A 25,348-nucleotide genomic window follows, 5' to 3' on the forward strand; every position below is an offset into this window, starting at 1 on the left:
CCATGTTCAAGATCTCTGAAAATTCTTTAACTAATCACAAACTGTTGTTGTCCCACCTCTGCCTCTATCTCTACCTTGCAATCTCAACCCTATTCTTCATCCATACTGTGACCTTTCATCTTTTCATCCCTCAATTCTCCTCCTACCTGTCTGACCATTCCTTCTCTGTCTCCTTTGCTGGATCTTCATCCAGGTCATGACTGTTAATCATGGATGTCGCTCAAGGCTCTGCCCTGGGCTCTCTTCTTTTCTACTACTTTCAATAATCATCTTACTTCCTATGGACTCAAATATCATCTCTATCTTGATTATGAAATCTCTCTATCCAACCCTCACCTTTCCTTACCTGCAGCCTCCCAATTTCAACTGCTTATTTGACATCTTGAATTGAATGTCCTATACATATTTTCAGTTCAACATGTTCAAAACTGAACTCATCATCTTCCCTTCCAAACCCACCTCTCTTCCTAAGTTCCCTATTACTCTAAGGGACAATATCATTTTCCTAGTCACCAGGCTCCCATCCTAAGTACTATCCTTAACTCCTCACTTTCTCACTTCCTCTCCCCATATTTAATCTGTTGCCAAGCCCTATCAAATCTACCTTATCACCATCACTTATATACTCTCCCTTCTCTTCTCTGATACTGCCATTACCCTAGTGCAGTGGCCCTCATTACCTTACACCTGGACTACTGAAACAGTCTATTGGTTGATATCCCTGACACAAGTCCCTCCTCACTCATCCATCCTTTTTCCACTCACCAATCAAATTAAGCTCCTTGAAGTACAGGTCTGACTGTCAGCAGCTGCCCCCACTCCCTTCAGTAAACTTTAGTAGCTCCCTATCACCTCCAGGATCAAATATGAAATTCTCTTTGTGGCTTTCAAAGCCCTTCATAATCTGGCCCCTTCTTTCCTTTCCAGTCTTCTTACACTTTACTCTGCTCAAAATATTCTATGATCCAATGACGCTCGCCTCCTTACTGTTTCTCCCACATAAAACTAAACCTCCTAATTCTGAGTGTTTACACTGACTATCCCTAATGTCTGGAACACTGTTCCTCTTCATCTCTGACTCTCAGGATCCCTAACTTCCTTTTGCAAGAAACTTTTGCCATTCCTACTTAATCTGTGTCTTCCTTTTGACATTACCCCCAGCTTACCCTGTATATATCTTGGAAACATACTTGTTTGTATGTTGTCTTCCTCTGTGAGAACTCTGTGAGTTCTCTGAAAGCAGTGACTTTTTTTTTTTACATTTCTCTTTACACCCAGCATTTAGTACAGTGCATGCCACATAATAGGCGCTTAAAAAATGCTAGTTGACTGTTAGACAATGTATACATATATAGACATATACAATATATACAAAACAGATAGAAGACAATTTAGGGGGAAGCTCTAGTGCCTAAGGGCACAGGAAAAGTAGTTTTACTGTTAGAGCTGGGTCTTAAGAAGACTAAAGAATGAGTGCTCAAAAATTATTTTACTGATAGGGAAACATTCAAAGTTTAGTGACTACTTCTTTAGATAACACTGGATTAGGTGCCTTAGCTGAAAAAAATCATTACCTGATGGCCAACCTTCTGGTGATGAACTCAAAGAAACTGGTCCTCGTATGACAGATATACAGCTTGTCACTGAGTTCCCTATTTTCTATGTGTCTTGAAAATCATACCAAATAGAATCAATGATATTAATACAATTCTTACATATAGGGTATGCTTAGATTTAGTTTCTTTGGTTCATATTAAAATTATGCTCTACCTTCAGATATCTATCACCTTTTCTTCACAGGACTATAAAAGACTTAATTCAACAATTAAACAGCTCCTATATGTTAGGGTCTATGTCATACTAGAACTACAAAGAGAAGTCAGGAAGCATTTATTTTTAACAATTCATTATTTTTACTTTGCAAGGTACAAGTATTTTTAAAGTTATCGTCCCCTCTAATTCCATTGCCAACCCTGAATCAAGCAAAGTAAGACAAGGTCCAGCCTAAAGCCAATGGATTTATTACAAACCGTGTTCTTCAAACCCACTAAACACTATTCCTTCTGGTACCTAAAGTCTCACTAGTACTAAGTTAAGGATAGTATTATTGCTGTGAATTAAGATGCATAATTAAGTGAAAAAGTTAAGCTCTCCTTACATACTTAATTTTATTACCAGGAGAATATTTAATTTGAGGGGAAAACTGGGCTCTAACTTCAAGAGAAGAATGTGAATTAGTCAAAATAAAAGGAAATTCTTTGCTCTAAGATCACGAAGAAAGGGAGAACAAATAAACGAAATACAGTATACAGATTTTTAAAATAATCCTAGCCATTAATTTCAAACTTGACCAATTGCATTAACCAAACTGTTTATAAGTAGCAAAACTCTCATAAGTTATACCTCCTATCTCCCTACCCCACCCCCTAACCCTACATTATCTAATGAAGGTATTTAAATAGTAAAATGACCAAGTTTGGAAAATAGAAATTTCATGAAGCAAGGGTCCTAGATAACTCAAAACTAGATAAATGAGAACTGAGGTCCTCTATGGTTTTAGAAAGAAGGACGATTAAGTATAGTAGAGACAATTTTATAACATGTCTTAGTTCAAGAATGTACAGATGTGCTTTTTAGAGAATCATACTAAAAGAATATAATTCTAACTAAAATGTTCTAAATACTATTAAGATTTTAGGAAAAAAATTTAAACTGTACTAACAATATGTTTTTTCTAAATCTGAAAAAAATTAGTGTAAGTATACATTCTATTCTTACAAAACCCAGATCACTCCAAATAGGATAAAGCTTAATTACTAACTATGACTCACATGTTTTAATTATAGATTTTTTTCAAGAGAAGAGTCACCAATATGCGTACAAATTTTCTTTCCCTCAACTCTACTCTATCTGTAACAGTCCTCTGTCCATCGAAAGCACTCAATAAATGTTCACTAGAACTGAGCTGATTTTTCCCCCCTCTATAATTTTTACAGGCTCTCTACATTTGGTTGAGAGTCACTGCGACAAAGTAACAACACACTTAATCAGATACAATGTCACTACAAGCAGGTCACATTTTCACTTATACTAGTTAGCAGTAATATAACAGACAAAAGCAATACAAGTCAAGTTAGCTTTCTCTGAGACCAATACCATATACTGTGTTTAAACAGCCTTTCTGGGAAAAAAAAAAAAAAAAGATGAACCTTACAGATTGTATACGCTCATTCAATAACTAAAACTTGCAAGTAGAATTTCAATTATTTCCAATTCACAAATGGGAGGAAGTTAGCTCTTAGCAGACTTGCTACACATTGAGTGGTTTTTTCAAATAAATGCCACAAAAATTTGGAGAGGCAATATTTTTAATGTAGATTCCCCACAAAAAGCACTAAACAACAAATAAAGATGAAAATGTGAATAAATTTTGATAAATATTTCAAGCCAAAATTAGCCAAGGATATTGGTGTAGGAAATGAAGGGAGCAACTCAACAAATTTAAATTATCAGGTTCATCTCTAGTTGGGAAAATATCCTACACATAAGGCAAATATAGAACCATCACTGGACAAACTGATACAAAGTAAGTACTTTGCTTAAAAAGGCAAAGAAAATATTTTTATGCTACTAAAGAGGTAGATAATTAACTTATGTCTTACTTTATTAGTGTCAGATATTTGATTTCAATAGTTTTGGCAAGATATTCTAGTCCTCTGTAACATAACTTTATACTTATTATTTCAATGGATAAAAAATTTGCTATATCAGACCTCATTCATTTGAAATCTACAACTCAAATATGGTATTTAAGATTTCTATTTAATAAATCTTTTGAAATAAATGGATTAACCAGAGGGATATTTTTATATTTAGTGTAACCTTGTATAAATTAGGATTTTAAAACAATAAAACATTCCATTCATTCACGCCTATGCAAAACACTTCAAAATCATTCATTGATTTAACAACTATTATACAGAAAGTTCCTTCTGTGTGAATTTATCCTTTGCAAATCACTGTAGTTTGTGTGAGGGAGATACAAGACTGGATAAGATAATGTCCCCACCAAAATCTATCAGGTGCCAACGTCATGATGTTAATTTCCTTAGTTTTGTTCAATGGCTTTATTCTCTACTCAACACCGACTAGCTATCTTACAGGTATGTGCTAATATTTACAAGAAGAATAACAGCTCATATTTATATAGTGCTTAAAGTTTTGCAAAATACTTTCCATATAACTACCCTTTCAAGTTAGGTAGGTACAGCAAGAAGAATTGTGACTGTATTTTAATCACTGCAAATCAATTGCCACTGCCGATACCAAACATGTCCCAACGATGCTGGGTTAGCAGCAGCATCTCTCTATACGGCACACAGAGAATTTTTGTACTAGATAGCTTCTAAGATCCCTTCCAGCACTGACATTCTATGTTTTAAGATATCTTTCCAGCTCTAACATTAGCAACAAACACAACAGCACGTGCATGACCTCTGGTCCATTCGGTGTCCATTCAGGCAACACAATCTTCCCTCACAAACAGGAGAGTATGTCAGGGTCACAGATTTTTTCTATTTTACTGAGGTTTAAGATTTCCCTCCCAAATGAATATAAAATGCAGAACTCCAAGTATAAGCTATAAATGAGTAAAAGCTAATATACAAAAGATCAACACTAATAGTATCTTTTAAGGAGTGGTTGTGGATGGTCCTGAACTTTATTCAAGAAGTTTTCATTACTGAGGATGGGGGCTCCCTGAGGACAGACACTGTTTGTTTCCCTTTTGTTTTTGTATCCCTAGCATCTCACATAGTACTTAGCATATACTAGGCAATTAATAAATGCTTGTTCATTGACTGAAGTACAAATGCCTTCCATTTTATGAACGTTGAGGACTATGTTAACTTACTATAATATTTTTATTGCAGTCTTAAAAACATTCCAACTCTAAGAAAGAGAGTAATTCCTTCATAAGCTACAAATCTAACTTTAGCTGGCATGATGGAAAGAACCTTGCATTTAGTCAGAATACCTTGAGTTTCAATTCCTAACAATGTCAAAGACTAGAATTTGACCCTGAAAAAGTCTTTTCCCCTCTCTGAGGAAAATTCTTCGATAGAATGAAGGGGCTAGATTTAGATTGCTTCTGAAGTATCTTCAGGCTTTTAAATTCTATGTTCTAAAGTCTCTTCCAAAGCTAACATTCTACATTCTATGATCCTTACATCTAAAATGTTCTATATTCTAGGTACTAAGATATCTTCCAGTTTAAGATGTTGTGAATCAGGTTAATGTTTAGTACCCTTCAAAAATGACTTGTGTATGAAAAGTCTAAGAAAATATTTAACTTAGTACTGTTTCTGCCCACTGTTTTAATGGTTCACTGAATTGTGTTGACTTTCCATTTAAGTTTATAGAACCCAAAGAGGTAAAGATATCAACTTGTTTTGAAGCGCCCCACGTGGAAGAGTATCACAGTCTTTATTGTTAGGGCCTTTGGAGAGTAGAGGAATGGCATAACGGAGAGTAAGTATGGTATAGTGGAAAGAACACTGGACTTAGAATTCTGCCACTTACTAGCTCTGTGACCTTGAGCAAGTCCCTTCACCTCTCTGGGTCTCAGTTTCCTCATCTGTAAAGTGAGGGAGTTGGACCAGATGGTCTTTAAGGTCCATTCCAGTTCTAACATTCTTTGATTCTGTGAAATAGGTAAAGAGACATTTCAAATCTTCAGTAAAGCCAACTGAAAGGTGTTTTCTCAATGAAGACAATGTAATTATGGCAAAAATGAACATTTTTCTGTTAAAAGTTTCACCAAAAATTGTATCTTGGTAAAATGTTCCATTTTGTGTTAAGTAGTAAGAAAAATATTTTAAATAAAAACTAAACTTAAAATAAAAAACAACAACTAGATCTATGCATTCATCAGTATGGGGAGCTCCCCAGGAGGAACTACCTCTCCCTGAGCAGAGTGGCACTTTCTCTGCAACTTAGTGTTAGAGAGTTTCCTAGAGGAGTTAAATGATTCATCCAGGGTCACACGACCTTCAATACGTTTATTGAAGAGTCCCTTAAACTCAGGTCTTCCTGATTCTGAGACCAGTCCCTTATTTGCTATGCCATGCCACTTCAGTAAACTTTATCAGAATTTGGAAAACATTCTCTAAACTTACAGACTCATCATAATCATATACTTGTTCGACTTTAAACTTATTTTTATTACCATAACTAAGATAAACATATGCAATCCATCATTAAAAAGCTGTGTAATCTTGGGCAATTTGCTTTTCCTCCATGGTCTCCAACTTCCTCCTCTGAAAAATTAAGGAGTTGGATTAAATGATCTCTTAAGTCCCTTTCAGCTCTGAGATTCTAGACTTCATGTAATTCCTTTCATGATTAGACATTCATAATTAGTTAGATGGAGTGTATTAATAGAAAAGATAACTAAAAGGGCTTTTTGTAGTCACACAGAGTTAAAAGCATACATTTTAGTGACAAAATTAAATGGGCTATGCACCTAACCACTGAAGAGTAAAATGCATTTTATCTGAGGTCTCAAATTATAACTTTTCCATATTAAAACTGCATACATTTTGCATCTTAAAAGAATGGTTTTAGACCAGGGGTGGGGAACCTACAGCCTCAAGGCCACATGTGGCCCTCTAGGTCCTCAAGTGTGGCCCTTTTGACTGAATCCAAACTTCACAGAACAAATCCCCTTAATAAAAGGATTTGTTCTATAAAACTTGGACTCAGTCGAAAAGCCACACTCAAGGACCTAGAAGACCACATGTGGCCTCAAGACTGCAGGTTCCCCACTTGTTCTAGACAGAATGCTAGCTCTCAAACCCACTTCCAATCTTTTTTTTAGAACTCCAGTCCCTTATTTTTAATTGCCTACTATCTCCAGGATTTTAAGGTCCTGATAGCACCTTAAAGATGTTATGTCTCGAACTAAATCCCTCATTTTAATCCCTAACCTTTCTATTTCTATGATGCCATTCTTCTAGTCACCCCGGCTCAAAACTTCAGAGTCAAAAGAACCAATCAACAATTATTTATTAAGCATCTGTGCGCTGGATGGAGTTGGGGATCCAAAGATAAAAGCAGAGGTTGGAATTATCAAAATCTGGCAAACTAGTGGATATACGAGTTGATCAAAAGTGAGTTGAAAATGACAGTACAGTTTTAACATGGATCATGGCAGGGATGGTAGCCCTAACCTTGACAAAAACAGAGAAATTTGAAAAAGCAGCAGGTTTAAGGGAAAAATTGAATATAATGAGTTTTGGACTTTGGAGTTGAATTTTAGATGCCCAAGACTCCATTTCAAAATGTCCCCTAAGTATTTGGTGATGCATATTTAAAACTCAGGAAAGAGATTAGGGTTGGATACATAGGTCTGGTAATCAATAGCACAGATAAGTAAGCCCATGTGAATGCATGAGATTCCCAAGACAGAATGTTTGGAGAATATAAGGAGGTTCAGCATAAGAGTCCTGTGTATACCCACAGTTAGAGGACTTACTGGGGATGATGACCCAGCAAAGGAGACCAATCTGATAGAAAAACCATGAGAGAGCAGTGCCATGAAAACCCAGTGTTATAGACCTTTCTTCTGGACCTCCTAAATTATCTTAAACTGCAAAAATGTCTCCCTCTGACCTTTTGTTAGCTCCACTGCCTTCAAAATTTGACTCGAGGCATTATTTTAAAGTTTTTTTGGAGGGGAATTTTGGTAGAATTGAGCTGGGTCCCAGCCTTTACTTCACCATCTTGGCTCCCAGTGTTCCATTTCCATGAAAAACAAAACAAAAAGCAAATAAAGCAAACAACAACAAAAACTGCATTTTGCTAATAGAAAACAAAATAGTATCAAAAAATTCTACAGCAAATTTCTCTGACAAAGGCCTCATTTCTCAAATATATAGGAAACTGAGTCAAATCTATAAAAAAATAAAAGCATCCCCCAAATGATAAATGGCCAAAGGATATAAAGTCAGTTTTCAGAAGAAAGCAAAGCTATCTAATCCTTTGAAAAAAAATGCTCTAGATCACTATTGATTAAAGAAAGGCAAATTAAAATAACTCTGAGATATCACCTCATACCTATCAAAAATGTCAAATGCTGGAGGGTATGACGGAAAATTGGTACATTAATGAATTGGTGGTAGAATAGTGAACTGGTCTAACCCTTCTGGAGAACGATCTGGAACTATACCCACAGGGTATGTGCATACCCTTTGATCCAGCAATCCTGCTACTAGGTCTGTACCCCAATGAGATAAAAGAAAAAGGAAAAGTACCTATATGTGTAAAAATATTTATAGCAGCTCTTTTTTTTTTAGTGGCAAAGAATTAGAAATTAAGGGAATGCTCATCAATTGGGGAATGGCTGAACGAGCTATGGCATATAATTGTGATGGAGTATTATTGAGCTATAAGAACTGATAAGGGGGATGGTTTCAGGGGAAAAAAATGTCAAGACCTATATGAACTGAAGTGAAGTGAGTAGAACCAGGAGATCATTGTGCACAGTAATAGCAATGTTGTAATGATGATCAACTGTGATCAATACAGTGATCCAAGAGAGTTCCAAATGACTCATGATGAAAAAATGCTATCCACCTCCAGAGAGAGAACTTACAAACTCTGAATGCCCAATGAAGTATACTTTTCTTGCTTTTTTTATTTTGCCCTTTTTTATAATATGACTAATATGAAAATGTTTTGCATGATTTCAGTTGTATACAATTGTTATCATATTACTTGCCTTCTCAGTAGGTGGTGGATGAGTGAGAGGGAGGGAGAAAATCTCAAACTCAAAATTTAAAAAGAAAAGAATGTTAAAAAGAAAATAAAAGAAAATGGAACACTTAGGAGGTGATGGCAAGATCATGTGTATAACCATCTCTAAAGAGGAGACGAGAAAAAGGTGATGGAAGCTGAATAATTTGAGGAACTGGGGTTTGAGAGAACACCGACACGTATGTTTGAATTCCTGCCCAAAAGGACAGGACCATAAGCCAAGTACTGAATTCCTTGAGAAAGGAAGAATGATCTGGAGACTTCTAGATGACTGATATCACTATCTGGATTAGATGTTATATCTGGGTGAAGAAAGCCCAGAGAAGAGCATGCTGAGTGAAGACAATAAAAGGAGAGTCAGAAGAATCATTTTTGACACACCCCTCACCCTTCCAGTCATTTGATAAGATAGGCTCCTCAATCTTTCATGTTATTCTCGTCCTCCCCAATCTCACTGAAACCAAGGTACAGGGGAAATTGAGTTGGACTTCAGAGTCAGAGGAACTAGGTTCAAATATTGGCTTCTTCACTTACTGTGTCACATAGGGTGATAATCTCTCTGGGCCTCAACTTTCTCATCTATAAAACAAGAGGGTTGGGCTTGACCTTTAAATCTATGATCCTATGTACATCCACATTCAAGTCCTCTAGTCTTCTAGACTATAGTAGTTACTGGTCTTACAAGTGATATTCCTCCCAATTTTGTCCTTTGTACTACCAACAAAATAATCATCTAGCTTTATCTTACTGTAAACTCTAATGCCTACTATATGCTAAGCACTAAGAATAAAAATAATAGGGGCAGTTAGGTGGCACAGTGTTTCTGGCCTTGGAATCAGGAGGACCTGAGTTCAAATCCAGTCTCAGACACTTGACACTTACTAGCTGTGTGACCCTGTGCAAGTCACTTAACCCCGATTGCCTCACCAAAAAAAGCAAAAAAGAAAAACAAACAAACAAAAAAAGAATAAAAATAATACCAAGTGAAGTCCTTGCTCACAAGGATATTACATTCAGCATCTGGGGAGAAGGATGAAGGGTCCAGACCCCTTATCTCATTGGTGTGGGGAGGAAAAAAAAAAAAAAAAACTCTTCCTAAGATCAGCAGGTGCTCAACATTCTGTAGTTTTATAGTAGTCTGTGGCACCACAATGTGAAGTAACTTGACCAGAACTGCATAACCAATATGTAAAAAGGGAGCATTTGAACCCAGTTCCTGACTCTAGGCACCTGTCTATCCACTATCCCACATTGCCCCTCTGAAGCATTCTACTCAGTACTCTAAATACCTGACAAATTCTGCTATTCTGTCTCCTCTTCACAAGACTTCATCCTTTGCTCATGCTGTCTCCTAAGCCTGGAACATCCTTTTGATAAACTCCCTCACCTTTCTTTTTCCACAAAGACTTTTGTCACTCTCTCCCTTCTCCAGAGGAATGTTCTCACCCCCTTCAAATCTCTCCTAAATGTTTGCGTGGATCTTTCCTCTGCTTTTTCCTTATTTTCACTCATAGCATACTTATTTGTATATATGTCTTTCACATATGTCTATGAGATTTTGAGCTCTCTGAAAGCTGGGACGGTCTTACATCTATCTTCCTTTGGATTATAAAGGGTCTAGCATCAGGACTCACACATACCAGGAATTTAATAAATGTTTGTGGGATTAACTAAAACCACAATAAAAAGGAGCAAAATACCATGGAAGGAAACATCAACTCATTTCAACATATTGTACCATAATATCTTTAGAGAAAAGGGATTTGTAACATTTAAACTCAATGTATGTAGACAGCATACCTATGCATTCTGTTACTTTGTGCCAAGTCACAAAGGGCATTTTATGGTTCTATAGTATCAGTTTTGTAGTTACTTTTGTTTCAATATTTCTGCAATATATTGTTACTGTCACACCAATACTAATATTGACTACTATAGCTATTTAATAGTAGTTCTACTGAAAAACTATAAAAGGTAGAGCTGGAAAGGACTTGAAAACAACTCATTTGCCCCTTACTCTATAAGAGGTGCACATTTAACAAATCCCAACTCATGGATTAATAATCTAGATGGTCAGTAAAACTTCTCCATTAAAAAAGGAAAAGTGATTAAGTGATTACTGTTTACTGCTACTTTAAAATCCAGGGATGAATTGGATCTTATTCGAAATTAGGTCAATATTTATTGAGGACTGACCACAAGAACAGAGATACTATCTCATAACCTAAGACACCAGACTTTACAGTAGGTGGTTAAGTGAATTCTTCCAAAAACTAATTAGTTCTTGGCCTTTCAGAAACAATCTTATCCAGTCTCTATAGTTTCCACAGGACTAACTTAGGATCAAAGGATTTTAGGGTTAAAACGGACCATAGAAATCATCTATTTCTTTGTAGGGATTAAAGTAAGAGGTCCCAGCTTACACATTTTAACACCTGCATTTCACAGCTATCCCTATGAAGGGTAACACAAAAAGGATGTTCTAAAACTTCCTATGCTTTTATTGACCTACATTGTCTTTATAAGACCTTCTCCAGCTACACCAGTGCAGGGAACATTACTCTTTTTTAATTTCTGGAGGACTCACAAGCATAGCACACAATATAACTCTTGAATTATAGAATGTTAGAACCAGAAGGGGAACAGGAGATAAGATATTCCAGTGTTCATTTTATGGCTAGAGAAACTGAGTCACAGAGAGATTAAATATTTTGTTCCTGTTCATCTAGCCAGATACTTAGCAAGGGCAGGGAAATACAATGGAAAGAGCTCTCAGTCTTTTATAAGGAGACCCCGGTCTCTACTCTAGGCTCTACTATGAATTTTCTGTGTAACTTTGACCAAATTTCTCTGCGGTACTTTTTCTTGTAAAATGAAGTGGCTATGCCTTCCAGCTCTAACACTTCAAGATTTCTGAATCTTAAATTCCTTTAGGGCAGGTTTTTCACCTCTTTTTTTTTTTAATCTCATGGGCCCCTCTGGCAATGTCTCCCTTCTTAGAATAATATTTTTAAATATATAAAATAAAATACATAGGATTACAAGGGAAAACAATTATATTGAAATACACTTATCAAAATATTAAAACACAAATTCCCCATTAAGAACTTCTGTTTAGTGAAAGAGAAGTCTCTTTTATTCTCCCTTTACACTCTGCCCCAAGCACAAAACAGGCGGTACGTAAATTTCTGTTAAACGAATTCTAAGCAAGATAAAAGACCAGCTGACTTTTATATAATACAATAAGGCTTTAAAAAGTACTTTCCCACAAGCACCCTGCGAGATCAGCAGTGCAAACAACAATACCCCCCACTTTACTGGAAAATTTGGGTTCCGAGGGGGACTCAGCAACACTGGGTCACCTCCCTCAAGTGTTAGAACCTCAGCCTGGAAAAGAACAGGTGAGACTTGGGTTCCAACTCGAATTCTGCCCTTTATAACAGGGTGACCTAGCAAAGTTGCCTTTGCATGTCTTACAGTGGACGCTAGATAAATGTTGGTCGAATTGAAATCACTTGGCTTCTTCAGACCTCAGTTTCGACTGCAAACTGAAGGGCTATGGCATACTGATCTCCAAGCTCTGGAGCTCGGGATCCCAGGGGACTTTCTCCCGGGGTCCATCACCTAGCAACTCCTCGCGCGGTCCCCTCCAGGCGCCTCGCGGGGACCCCAGGGCGGCAGCCATCTTGGATGCCCATTTAGAGCCAGGCTTCGTCCGGGTGTTCCCTGACTCCCCAGAATCCAGCAGAGGACGTGTCGGAGCCGGAAAGGGGAGGTGGATGACCCAGGTATCCTGGCAGAGGAGGGGCTCCGGCCTGGAGTTGTCCCCTCCCGCCCCACGCGAGCTCCGGGGCCACGGTGGGCTCTGTCAAAGGCAGCTAGTGAAGCGGCGAGCCCCCGGACCTCTGGCTGGCCACAGAATGGCCCAGGCCCCTGCAGCCTCCCTCCCGCCCGCCCGCTCTCCCTGGCTCTGCCCGCCCCGGCCCAGGGCGTACTCACCGCTAGCTCCAGCGGGGCCGCAGCCTCCAAACGCCTCCACCGCTCCCGGAAGAGAAGCTCGTGCCAGCCCCACAGCCTCGCGCCCGCAGCCCCGCCCCCCCCCCCCCCCGCTCGCGCCTGCGCGCTCCAGCTCCCGAGCCCACGCCCGTGCCCCGGTGTAGCCACCCCCAGTCTGCAGAAAGAGGTCCAGTCCAGCCCCGCCCGTTTTACGGTGGGAGGGAACCTTGGGCCAAAAAGGTTAAGTAATTTGGCCAAGGTCATGTAGATGCTAAGTATAGAACTGGGATTTGAGCCCAAGAGAACTTGAGTTCAAATGCAGCCCTCCTTCCATTACTACGAGTGCAATAAGGGGGACTAGAATCCTCGCTTCATTTTGTGGTTGTATTCATGGTAACTTAAGAGGATGGTAGATGATTTAGCTCTGGAAGAGAGAGACCTTTGAGATCATCCACTCTAGAACTCCTAGGCTTGGGAAAGCATCTCTCTTCTTAGGGCAGCCTAACCATCTCTTATCACAGTGCCTTCATAGTAGGGGCTTAATAAATACTTCTTGATTTGAGACATTCCCTACAGGTCCCGGAGCCCTAAAGAGTGCCCTACTGTTTCCTGCAAAATTGACCTTATGTTCAATCTCTGAGGGAAAGTTTGAGGTGGGAGGATACAAAACTAACCGGAGAAGAAAAGCCACGCCCCCCCCCCCCCGGCGCACCCCCGGTCCCCCCCGCCCCCCCTTCCCCCCCCCCCAGCCAAAAGTGACCCCCCCCCCACTCAAGGCTAATTGTGGGCTGTGCATTTCCAATAGGAGGTTGCCTAGAAGCACAGATGCTGGCTGTCTAGGGCGTGAGACATACTGTTAGGTCTTGTAAAGAACCATGGAGAGGGTGGGGTGGGAGGGAGGAGCATCTCCCTGGGTCTAGATCTGTGTTAGTGTCAAGTCTTTCTCCCCACCTTTCGACTAGTCAGTCGCCTGAATTATGGCTTCTGCTTAAGTCCAAGAAATCTCTTTAGACAGTTGAATATTTCTCTTTTCGACACCATTAGCTTCCCCTACTCACAGCTCCACCCTTTCCCCCACCACCAAATTCAACTCATATCTTCCTTAAAGGCATACAAGCCTCATCATTAGCCTTTCAATTTCCCTTTGTTGTTGCTTTTGTTGAGTCGTTTCCTGTAGGTGCCTGACTCTTTGCGTAACCACATTTGGGGTTTTCTTGGCAAAGATATTGCAGTGGTTTGCCATTTCCTTCTCCAACTCATTTTGCAGATGAGGAAACTGAGGCAAACAGGGGTAAGTGACTTGCTCAGGGACTCACATGGCTGATAAGTGTCTGAAGTCAGATTTAAACTCAGGAAGATGAGTCTTCCTCACCACAGGCCCAGCACTCAATCGACTGTACCTCCTATTTTCCTACCGAGGGATAATTTTTGGGGAATTTGGGCATATCTCTACTCTGCATCAGAGTCCCTATCACTCTGCCCTACTAAGAGCTCTAGGGATGATAATATTTCATTACCAAACTCCAAGAGTTGTGAGGAAGCCTTTTTGTAAACCTTAAACCTATAGATGTTTGAGGCATCACTGTATATTGCCTTAACTAGCAGAGTCATGCATATCTAGTTCCTTGGGTGACTAGGTAGGGCTATAGTTAAAATGGAGTACATTTGAAAAAAGTCTAACATATTTTTTTTTTAATTGGATTGGCCTTACCTATAAAACACAGTAGAAAGAATCTGGGGGGTTCAAAGACTGGATAAAGGGGAAGAAGGGTGTGGAAAAGTCAGAGTTAGTCATCTTACTGTCGTTAGGAAGTGACTTGACAAAAGTCTTTTATTTAGTTGCAAATGGGTAGTTCAGTTCTATATAACAAGTATTTATTAAGTGTCTACATACGGTGTGTCAGGTACTGTACTAGACATGACAACAATGTGTAATCTGAAGAGAAAGAAGTAAAAGGGAGGCTAGGATGGGAAGAAAGAGGAAGGCCAATTGACAAAGGAGAAACGAAAGTATATATAAAGTGATTTTTTTTCAAGTAGAGAAGAAAAGATAAGGCAGAGGGAAGCAGGAAAGACTTTCTTTTCTAAAGTTAACATTATGCTGTTTTAGCAATTTCAAAGAAAGAAGACAATATACCTTTTGAAATACAGTTTCCAATGTCGTTTTTTTCTGTGGAATTTCAGTCATTGTTTCTATAAACATCATATCTGATTTTTTTTTTGTATTTCTGTGTAATGGGAACAGGCAAGCAAGAGCACAAAGTGCTAGTTACTCTCATTCTAACAAATATGCCAAAGTACTTGTGTTTGAACACAGAACTTAAATAGTTTTTGATAAAAAAAAAACATCTAAAGCTTGGGTTGGAATAGAAGAAAGGACATTTCTGAATACAATAAAAATTCATTAATCTGAGATAAGATCTTGTTGACTCTGTTAAAGTGTTTCCCACCCTGAATTTAACAGAGCCATAATTAAATCCAGCCAGCTTTTTGCATTTTAAAAAAAACTACTTTTTGTTTCACACTATAAACTGAACAAAATAAAAAAAATCCCCACTATAAAGAGTAAAGTACAGTTGGGAGTAGAATAGACAACATCATTCGAGGCCTGAATATACTTTTCCAAATGAATAAAAATCTTTCTGGGAGATGCCACTGAGATATTAGAGTTGAACAAGGCCTTAAATATCATCTAATATAATTCTTTCATTTTACAGACGAGGAACCTAAGATCTCCAAGATTAAGACTTTCCCAAGGTCACAAAGACACCAAGTAGCAGGGGTGGTATTTGAACCCGTCTGACTCCAAATTCAGTGCTCTTTTCATTGCTGCCTAGTTGCATAAAAAGAATACGAAGGAAGCCATAATGGCTCCAATCATGGCAATGCTACAGCTCGTGAATTTGACCTTGGACAAGTTGCTTTACCATTGTGGACCTCATTTTTTTTTTCATCTGTAAAATGAGGCAGTTATTCTCAAATGTCCATTCAAAACCCTAAATCTCATGATCCTGTGAATTACTGCTTCAGGAATTGAAACACTAACTAGAACAGGGGTCCTTAACCTTTTTTGTTTGTGTCATGGACCTACTTGGCAATGTGGTCAAGCCTATGGACCCATTCTCAGAATAAAGCTTTTAAAAGCATAAGATAAGATACATATGGTTATAAAGGAAATCAATTATATTGAAATACAGTTATCAAAATTTTTAAAAAAATCACCAGCTTAAGAACTCCTGAATTAGAGATACTTGTCATATAGGTAACTACCACCAAAGCTTTCAGTAGCAGATCTGCAGATCTGATGTCTTTTCCATCCCAGCTCTTGAGCATGACTCCACTCTGACTTTATACACAGGAAGACAGCGATAAAGATATAATAAAGGGGTCTGTAACTCTTTGCTAGTATAGGGTAGCAGAAAGGGCACTGGTCTTGGAGTCAGGTCTATGCTGGCTATGCAATTTGTAGCTATGAAAATGTGTACAAGTCATCTTGGTACTTTGAACTGCTTCCTCATGCATAAAACAGTGGTAATATTACCTATTTTACTAGGTTGTTTGAAGGAAAGTACTTTATAAACTTGTTTCACCTCCTATCTGTCCAACTATTCCTAAGTTTCATTTTCTGATTCTTCATCTATATTACAGTAATAGGATTTTTATTGAGTCAGTCTCCAGGCCTTCCAGTACCTAGAGACAGGAGTGCCAGTAATCAAGTTGTAGTTTAATTAATCAATTTCAGAGTGAGGAATGCTTTCTAAACTAAAGTAAAAGCACAGGTTATATACTTAAATCACAAGGGGGAAGGTGGATTACAAGCTATCATTTCCCAGGATCCGAGTGGTTTCTCATGACAAACCCACAAATCCCACAGTACAACAATTCTGTAGTCGTGTCTTTGGGGATCATGGCCACCTCCCCTAAGGCACAGAACCAGAGTTCTGTGACAGGTACAGGTTTTACAACCTTTGATTCACTTCACTGAACGAATACATGCACAATAATGAGAGTACTGTTAAAGGCTGATTGGTCATTTCAAGATGCATTGTGAGCTCTGACTCCTGAGCCAGAGAGGCAGCTCTTGAGAAAATTAAATTATTAGTATATTCATTACATATATCATATTGATTAACATAAAAATCATAATTCACTTTGCATTCCCTCCTTTTTACCATCAAGGTCTGAACGACCCTTGAAGGCTGATGAGGAACATTCATTTGAAACCTGATTTTGAAAAATTTCTCAATTATCACAATTTACTATAAAAGGAAAAAAGAGGGACATAGTTATCATATAACAAGGGGAAAAAACCCTTAGCCCTGTTTGATTCCAGGCAGGAGTAGTATCTGACAGTCAATCATGTAGTTCCAGAGTGTTAAAGGCAAGGCTCAGGATTAACCAAGTGTGAATTTTCCTTTTCCAGAAAGGAAATAATACAATGAGGAAATAAAATCAAGTGGATCCTACCTAGTCTGTATCCTAGATCATCTCTATAACCTTTCCCAGGCACAGACATCCACCTTAGCAGTCCTCAGACTGCCACACATGCCATTTTCTATTATTTGCTTTGTGACAATTCAGACAACTATTCCTGCAATCAAAACCCCAAATAAATTAAAACCCCAGGAATTTTTACCTTAAATAATGAAATTTTCATTAATCATAACTTAGGGAGATACGTACAACATAAAAGTGAAAGGGGAAAAATACCCTGCTATTTCCATGGACATTGAGAGATTGAGGGGACTATAAGTAACAAGGAAAAAGAAAAGGCTTAGTTCATAGATGGAATAACTGCAAACCTCAGCCCATGGCCAGGTTCTTGGGTTGGTGGTCTACATCAGCTGTTATCTTCTTGTCATCCTAGGGGACTTGGGAACAGCTGTAGGCATGTTGGCAGCTTTGGACCCCATTAAATCTTTAAAGTCAAGTCACCAGTGGGTTCTGAAATCCAAGTGGGTGGTACTGCCCTTTTGAGATGTAACGGGTGGATCCAGGATTCAACTCTCTGGAGTTTGGCTGCATTGGGGATGGTGAGTAGGACTTCAAAGGGCTCTTTCCACCATGCTGCAAGGAGTGTTTTTGGAGGTGATGTTTCCAGTAGACTCAGTCACTGGGTTAGATCAGGGGCTGAGTCTTGACTGGAATTTCTAAAGAATGGAACTGTAAGACAAGTTGCTTAAGTGTCTGATATTTTCTGAACCAACCCAATACAGTATTTTAGGAGGGAGCCTTTGGCTGCTATGCTTCCTACCCACCGGTACAGGGCATTGGGTGTCCTGTCACTATCTCATAGGGACTGAGCTTATGGGAACCAAATGGTCTAAGTCTAAGATTTAGCAGGACTAGAGGAAGGGCTTTGGGTCAGGGGATACCTAGCTCCTCAGAGATTTTGGCAAAGGAAGTTTTTTGTTTTGGTTTGGTTTTTTGTTTTTTGGGGTTTTTTTGTGGGGTTTTTTTGGCTAGGCAATGGTGTTAAGTGACTTGCCCAGGGTCACTCAGCTAGTAAGTGTTATGTGTCTGAGGCTGGATTTGAACTCAGGTCCTCCTGAATCCAGGGCCGGTGCTCTATCCACTGTGCCACCTAGCTGCCCCAAAGGAAGTTTTAAGTATTCCATTAACTCTTTCTAGCATTCCTGATGACTGGGAGTGATAGGCACAATGGAGGTGCCAGGATAAAAGTAGCTTAGCAAATGAAGCTCCTGTGAAATGGATACCTCTATCTCTATGTATCTCTTTAGGACCCCCCCATAATGAAATAATTTTTTTTTCCTAAGAGGATTTTTGCTACCCCAGAGGCTATGTCAGTATGACAGGGGAATACTTCCATCCACTGGGAGAACATACAGACCATATTCAAAGCATATTTGTATACAAGGGCAGGTGGCAATTGAATGAAGTCAATCTGCCAGGTTTCAATGGGCATATCTGGAAGAGGACACTTCCCATGGACTGGCTGCAGAGGCTAGGATGCATTGTGTTTGGTGTAGGTGGGACGCATCTCATAGGCAATGATAGCAGCTCTGTGAAAACTTCCCCACCAATATTTTTGAGCTACTTACTTGTCAGGTCCCCAGTAGCTGAATGAATGAAGGTCTTCCATCATAGGGAGGGATAAGTTCTTAGGAAGTCCTGTAAGTCTGTTTGGGCAGACCCATAGTACTGTAGTCTTATCAAGTTTATAACCCTCCTTTTGAAGCTTTTCTTACTTTGTGATAAGTATTCTTTTTCTGGGCAGTGGCTAGCTCTTCTTTTGTTAGTCTAGAAGGCTTAGGCCAGCCTTTGGGAAGAGATGGATAAACTAAAAAGGCCATGCTTATGGGGACTTGTGCTTCAGGAATTTGAGGCGTTAAAGCTGCAGTTTTAGCTGCTTGGTCAGCCAAGACATTTCCACAGGCATGACTACTGTTTTCTTGCCCTGGAATTTTAATTACTGCTATGGCTTGGGGAAGCAGTAAATAGTTTAACAGACTGACCTGTTTCTAATTTTTAATGGGAGGTCCTGAGGAGATGAGGGAGCCCTGATGTTTCCATAGTATCCCAAAGTCATGTGCCATCCCAAAGGCATACCTGTTATCAGTGTAGACATTAATCCTTTTTCCTATTCACAAACCCTAGCTACTGCCTGGAGCTTAGCTTGCTGTGCTGAATGGGAATCAGGTAGTGATGAAGCTTCAACCATTCAACTGGTGGTGGTGTATAACCAGCAACCAAGTCTCATTCCTCATTTCTGAGGCAAGCTGTATACCAGTATACCAGTCAAGTGTACCAGTCAAAGTCTGCTCCTTTTAAGGGAGATTCCTTCAGATTCTCCTGGGGGGAAAACAAGGCTTCCAGTCTCGGTCTAAAGCAGGGGTGGGGAAACTTGCAGCCTGGAGGCCACATGTGGCCCTCTAGGTCCTCAAGTGCAGCCCTTTGACTGAATCCAAACTTCACAGAACAAATTAGTTTAATAAAAGGCCTTATTCTATAAAACTTGGACTCAGTCAAAAGGCCACATCCAATGACCTAGAAGGCCACATGTGGCCTTGAGACTGCAGGTTCCCCACCCCTAAAGTCTCATCCTCACTTTCCACCTCAGGTAGATAGGTAGCAGGATTGAGTGTGTTTACACATTTGATGGTCAGATTAGGTTTGGATAATGGAGTCCTTCAAGATTGGCTAGTTAGCTAGAGGACAAATGCTGAGTTTGGTGTGAATTTAGGAGTGTTTCAATGGCACTGGGAACATGTACTGTTAAGGGAGAGTCAAGACAAATGTCCTCAGTGGTAGAGACAAGGACAGCTGTGGCTACTACTGCCTGGGAGGCCTTTAGCAACACTGTCCAAAGTTTTACTACAGTATCCCAAGGGAGAAAGTTTTCACTATGTTTTTGTGTCAGTACACTAACTGCATTCCCTCCTTTCAAAGAGACAACTGAATCAAATGAGAGAGAATAGTTGGAGAGGCCTAAAGTTGGTGGTTGTTGGAATCAAAGGAGTTTTGAGCTTCTGAGGAAAGAGCCTAGGGCTAGCTAGGGTACAGAATCCTTTAGGAGGTTGTAAAAGGAGGGGGAGCAATACCTGAAAAGTCAGGGATCCAGAGACCTCAATAGCCCACCAGACCAAGGAAGGCAAGGAGCTGACACTTGGTGTGGGGTACAGGAGACTGAATATAGCTTTAAGACAGGAAGAGTCTAGGCAAGGCAGAGAAGGTGATGTCCTAGGAACTTTACAGAGGGGAGGACAAACTGGACTTTGTCCCTAGATACCTTACGACTTCTTGCTAAGAAACTATTAAGGAATAGAAGTGTCTTGAGTGGGGGAACAAAGGAGAAGACTATTAACATATGGGAGGAGGACAGAATCCTTAAAATCCAATGAGGACAAGTTTTGTTTTAATATCTGTGAGAAATAGGACAGTGACTTAGTGAATCCCCGCAGAAAGACAGATCAAGTGTATTGGCATCCCTTCTAGGTAAAAGCAAAAATGAATTGGCTTTCAGGGGCAACCAGGATTGAAAAGAAGACACTACAGAGTTCAACCAATTTGAAGTAAGTGGCCCAGGGTGGTATTAGATTAAGCAAAGTGTGGGGGTTTGGCACGACAGGTACTTTGGATATTACAATATCATGCACAAGTTGCCAGCCCCATCCACCAGATCCACAAAGCTTCTGGACTGGGAAGATGGCTGTATTCACAGGGGAAGTACAGGGAATAATGAGGCCCTTAGATAGATAAGCAATGACAAGGGGCTTAACTCCCTCTATGGCCCCAGTGCCCAGTGGGTATTGATGTATGGATGGTAAGGGTTTAGATGGGTCCAACTGCACAACAATAGGTGCAGCAATGATAACTGGCCCAATATCAGTGGCATCTGAAGCCCACAGGCTAGAGGGAACTTGGTTAAGAGCCTGATGGTCAGAAGGGGTTAAGGGAAAGAAATCTAAAGGAATGGGGATACTTTCAGATGTGGAAGTTGTCAGGGATAAAAGACACAAGGAAGTGGTCCCTCCTAGGTCAAATGAAATAGTGGCCTGTAATTTATGGAGTAGATCATGTTCTAGTGATCTAGGGGCTAGAGGCCTCAGGAATCAGGACAAAAGGATGAAAGACACTGATCCCTCCAATAAAGAGGGGGAGTGGTTCTGAGATATAGGCTACAATGGTCTTGTTATTTGGCATTTAAAGTTCTTTATAACATGACCCCTTCTTTCTTTAATATTTTATTTTTTCCTTAATTACATATTGAAACAATTTTTAAACATTTTTTAAAACATATGCAATCTATAAAACATTTCTATATTAATCATTTTGTATGAGAAGACAAGAAAGAAAGAGAGAGAGAAAGAAAGAGAAAGAAAGGAAGCAAGAAAGAGAAAAACAGCATGCTTCAGTCTGTGTTCAGACAGTATCAGTTCTTTCTCTGAAGGCAGATAGTATGCTTCATCACGAGTCTTTTGGGATTCTTATACTTGACTGATTCCCTTCCATACATCCTGTGATCCAACTAAACCAGCTTACTTACAGTCACTCCATTTTCTATTTCCATACTCTTGCACTGGCTGTCCCCCATCCCTGGAATTCTCTGCCCTCTCATCTTCTTCTCTTGGTTTCCATGGCTTTCTCTAAAACTCAGCTCAAATGTCAATTCTATAGGCCTTTCCCAGGCTCTCTAGCTACTAATACTTTCCCTTTTCAGCATTTCCTTTGTCTTTGTGGGTATTCTCTCAATTTTCTCTAGATTCTCTCCTTCCATCTTGACCCACTGTTGTGGTACCATAGCAATTTAAAATAACTGTCCTTTGTTTAAGTTCCATCTGAACTGGCTGCCAATTGGGCTCTAGGCTTAGCTTTGCCCTGATCATAAGAAGATAGTAGCCTAGTTTCCACATTGAAATGTTCTTTCTGAGACATATATGATCAAGATGTCGCAGGCCCTTATGCCCTTTATGAAAGCATGGCCTTGAGTATTCTAGGCCCCAAATTGAGACATTAACTTTAAGTCTGAGAGAAAGTTTGGGAGGAGAGTATGTCAAAGGAGGTATGTTTTTAAAAGAGGTTAAAGAGAATTTGAGGGTTTGACTTTACCCATTTGATATGCACTTGTTTATTCAGCTCTTTGGGATGGGGGTGGAGAGCATTAACAGATATTAAGTATGACTCTACTATTCTGTGTGGAGAGGCAGGCATAGTGGGAGAAACTGCTAATCTACCCTGGGATTTCATAGAATGCCATCCAGTGGTTCTGAACAAGAACCTATGAAGGAGAGGCAGTGTAGAGGTGCCACAAACTGCAAAACTCCCTCATACAGCCAGAACTGGATTAAAATGTAGTTAGGAAATGTTTAACCAAATACAATACGACATAGATGATGTTAATTTATAGTTTTTTTAAGTCAATATGCTGCTTCCAGGGATCCATTTCTTTTTTTTTTTTACCACCAAAAGGATGTCATATTCATCATAGAGGACTGGAATGCTAAAGTAGGAAATCAAAAGATAATTGGAATAACAGGCAAGTTTGGCTTTGGAATACAAAAGGAAAACAGGGCAGAGACTAAGAGTTTTGTCAAGATAACTTGCTGGTCATGGCAAATACTCTTCAACAACCCAAAAGGCAACATGGACAAACATCACCAGACGGTCAATACAGAAATCAGAACAATTACATACATTGCACTAAAGGTGGAGCTCTATACAATCAATTTAAACAAGACCTGGCTGGACCAGAGTGTGGCTCAGATCGTGAGCTTCCTATTGCAAAATCACACTGAAAGTAGACAAACTCATCAGGCCAATAAGTATGATTTAACTAATGTTTCTTATGAATACAAGGAACGGTGATGAGTACATGTATGGGATTAGATCTGGTAGTGCGCCTAAAGAAGGGGCAGGTTTGCAGTAGGAAGCAGAAACAAAAAAAAAAAAAATGCCCCAAAGAAAGGGAACAAGAAAACAAATAGTAAAGGAGAAAGGTTACTGATCTGGAGACATCCTAGAGAATGAAATCATGTGGGCCTTAGGGAAGCATTGCTAATAAGGCTAATGGAGGCAGTGGAATTCCAACTGGGCTATTTAAAATTGTAAAAATTGCTGTTTAAAGTATACTCAACATGCCAGCAAATTTGGAAGACAGTGGCCACTGGTTTGGTAAAGATCATTTTATATCCCAATCCTAAAGGGCAATGCCAAACAATGTTCAAACTGCCAAATGACTGCAGTCATTTCACATGTTAGCAAGATTATGCTTATGATTTTTTTTAATTTATGGAACAAGCATTTCCCTAACAATATAATAAGATGATTGCACATGAAACCACAAATTCTCTATGTACAACTTGCTATTCCTTTTAAATACACAACAAAACTATTTTGCAAATTCCCTCCCCAGTCCAGATAACTACCATTAGATATGAATAATTATATATAAGTAAAATCATTCTATATATAATTTTATTCAGTTCTTTCTTTGTGCAGGCTAGTTTTTAAAGAGGCAGAGGAACTAGACAAATACCAAATTGCCAACATTCCCTGGATTATGGAGAAAACAAGAGAGTTTCAGAAAAGCATGTACTTCTGCTTCATTGACTACACTAAAGCTAAAGCATTTGACTGTGTAGATCATGGCATATGTCAAGTGCTCAAAGAAATGGGAATATCAGGATCATCTTATTTGTCCTCCTGAGGAACTATATGTGGGTTAATAAACAAAAGTTAGAACTAAACATGGAACAACTGACTGGTTTATGACTGGTAAAGGAGTACAACAAGGCTATATACTGTCACTTTATTTAACTTATATGCAGAATACATCAAATGAAATGCCAGACTGGACAAATGAAACTCAGAATCAAGATTTCAGGGAGATCAGCAATCTCAGATATGCAGACTACCACTGATGGCAGAAAGTTAAGAATTAAGAAGCCTCTGGATGTGGGTGAAAGAGTAGAGTGTAAAAGCTGGCTTGAGGTTTAACATTAAAAAGATCCTGATGTTAAGAAAGATTAAAAGGCAAAAAGAGAAGGGGACAGCAGAGGATGAGATGGATAGTATCATGAAAGCAACAACTATGACCTTGGACAGTCTTTGGGAAAGAGTGGACTGAAGGACAACAATGGTGTAGCTGATTGAAGATAAAACTTTAGTTTCTTGGTCTTCTACTTCCCATTGCATCACTGCTGCTACCTATCTTCATCAAGAGATGAAAAAGTCTGCTAAAATAAAACAATTTTAAATCTTGTCAAGGTATATAGATCTGAATATCCATCCACAACCACCTATAAAGTTATTGGTTATCTTCATAGCTCATCCATGACTTTTGGGCTAATACTTCATTTTAACTTTTTGAAAAAGCATTTTTGTATCTTCAAAAATTATAGACAGTTTTATATCTTCAGAAAGTTTGAATGCTTTTCACCTGAATAGTTTAATAGTGTTCAGCATTTTTGGTTCAGATCCTGGGCAAGATCTCTTCATTTCTTTAGGACTACAGCTCCCGAAGGGCACAGGTGGGCCCGGGCCCCTGAGGCTTCCCCAGAGCCCGCAGCACATGCTGACATTCAGGGCCCTGCACCTCTATATCGACCCAGGAACGTCTGCAACGAGAAAGCCCAGGGATCCATTTCTATTAGAATGTGATGCCAGTTGCGTAAAAGATTCCATTAAAAATTGTATTATTGAAAAGGAAGACAGGTTGGTCACAAGGCAAGAGTGAAGGATAGCTGCAGGACAGCTCATAGGTTCCCTTGCTGTTATAATAATATCAGGAGAACTTGAAGAATGGCTCTAGAATATTGGTTGGACCTCTGTGATTAACTTGTGTGAAGACATGGACAAGAGCTATGCAGGATGAGCAGGGATGGATAGATTATGATATGCATCATTAGAGGGAATATATCCAAATAGAATCAGTCATTCGTTGAATGTGATCGAGTACTTTCAAATGGAGAATGTAATGTGGAAGAATGCACTCTCTTTCTTCACTCATTCATACAGATTGGAAAGAAGTTTATACAATTTCACAACAATTTCTTGAGCACCTACCATGTGTAAGGCA

The 25,348-nt window shown here is 39.3% G+C and overlaps 1 protein-coding gene across 4 annotated transcripts in view; it reads right to left on the reverse strand.

Moving 5' to 3' along the window:
- The window catches only part of SFXN1 (sideroflexin 1), a 36,885-nt gene extending 23,982 nt beyond the window's left edge, over window positions 1-12,903 (reverse strand). The window contains exon 1 of one of the 4 annotated variants that reach the window (XM_027841877.1): window positions 12,814-12,903. The gene's annotated coding sequence lies outside the window, so the exon portion shown is untranslated. Of the gene's footprint in view, window positions 1-5,580; window positions 5,604-12,813 lie in introns of those variants that run through there. The other 3 variants (XM_027841879.1, XM_027841880.1, XM_027841878.1) reach the window with 3 other exon arrangements.
- Between the last annotated feature and the right edge of the window lie 12,445 nt (window positions 12,904-25,348).

The sequence above is a fragment of the Vombatus ursinus genome, unplaced genomic scaffold, assembly GCF_900497805.2.
Source record: "Vombatus ursinus unplaced genomic scaffold, bare-nosed wombat genome assembly UNPS02014863.1, whole genome shotgun sequence".
Lineage (NCBI taxonomy): Eukaryota > Metazoa > Chordata > Mammalia > Diprotodontia > Vombatidae > Vombatus > Vombatus ursinus.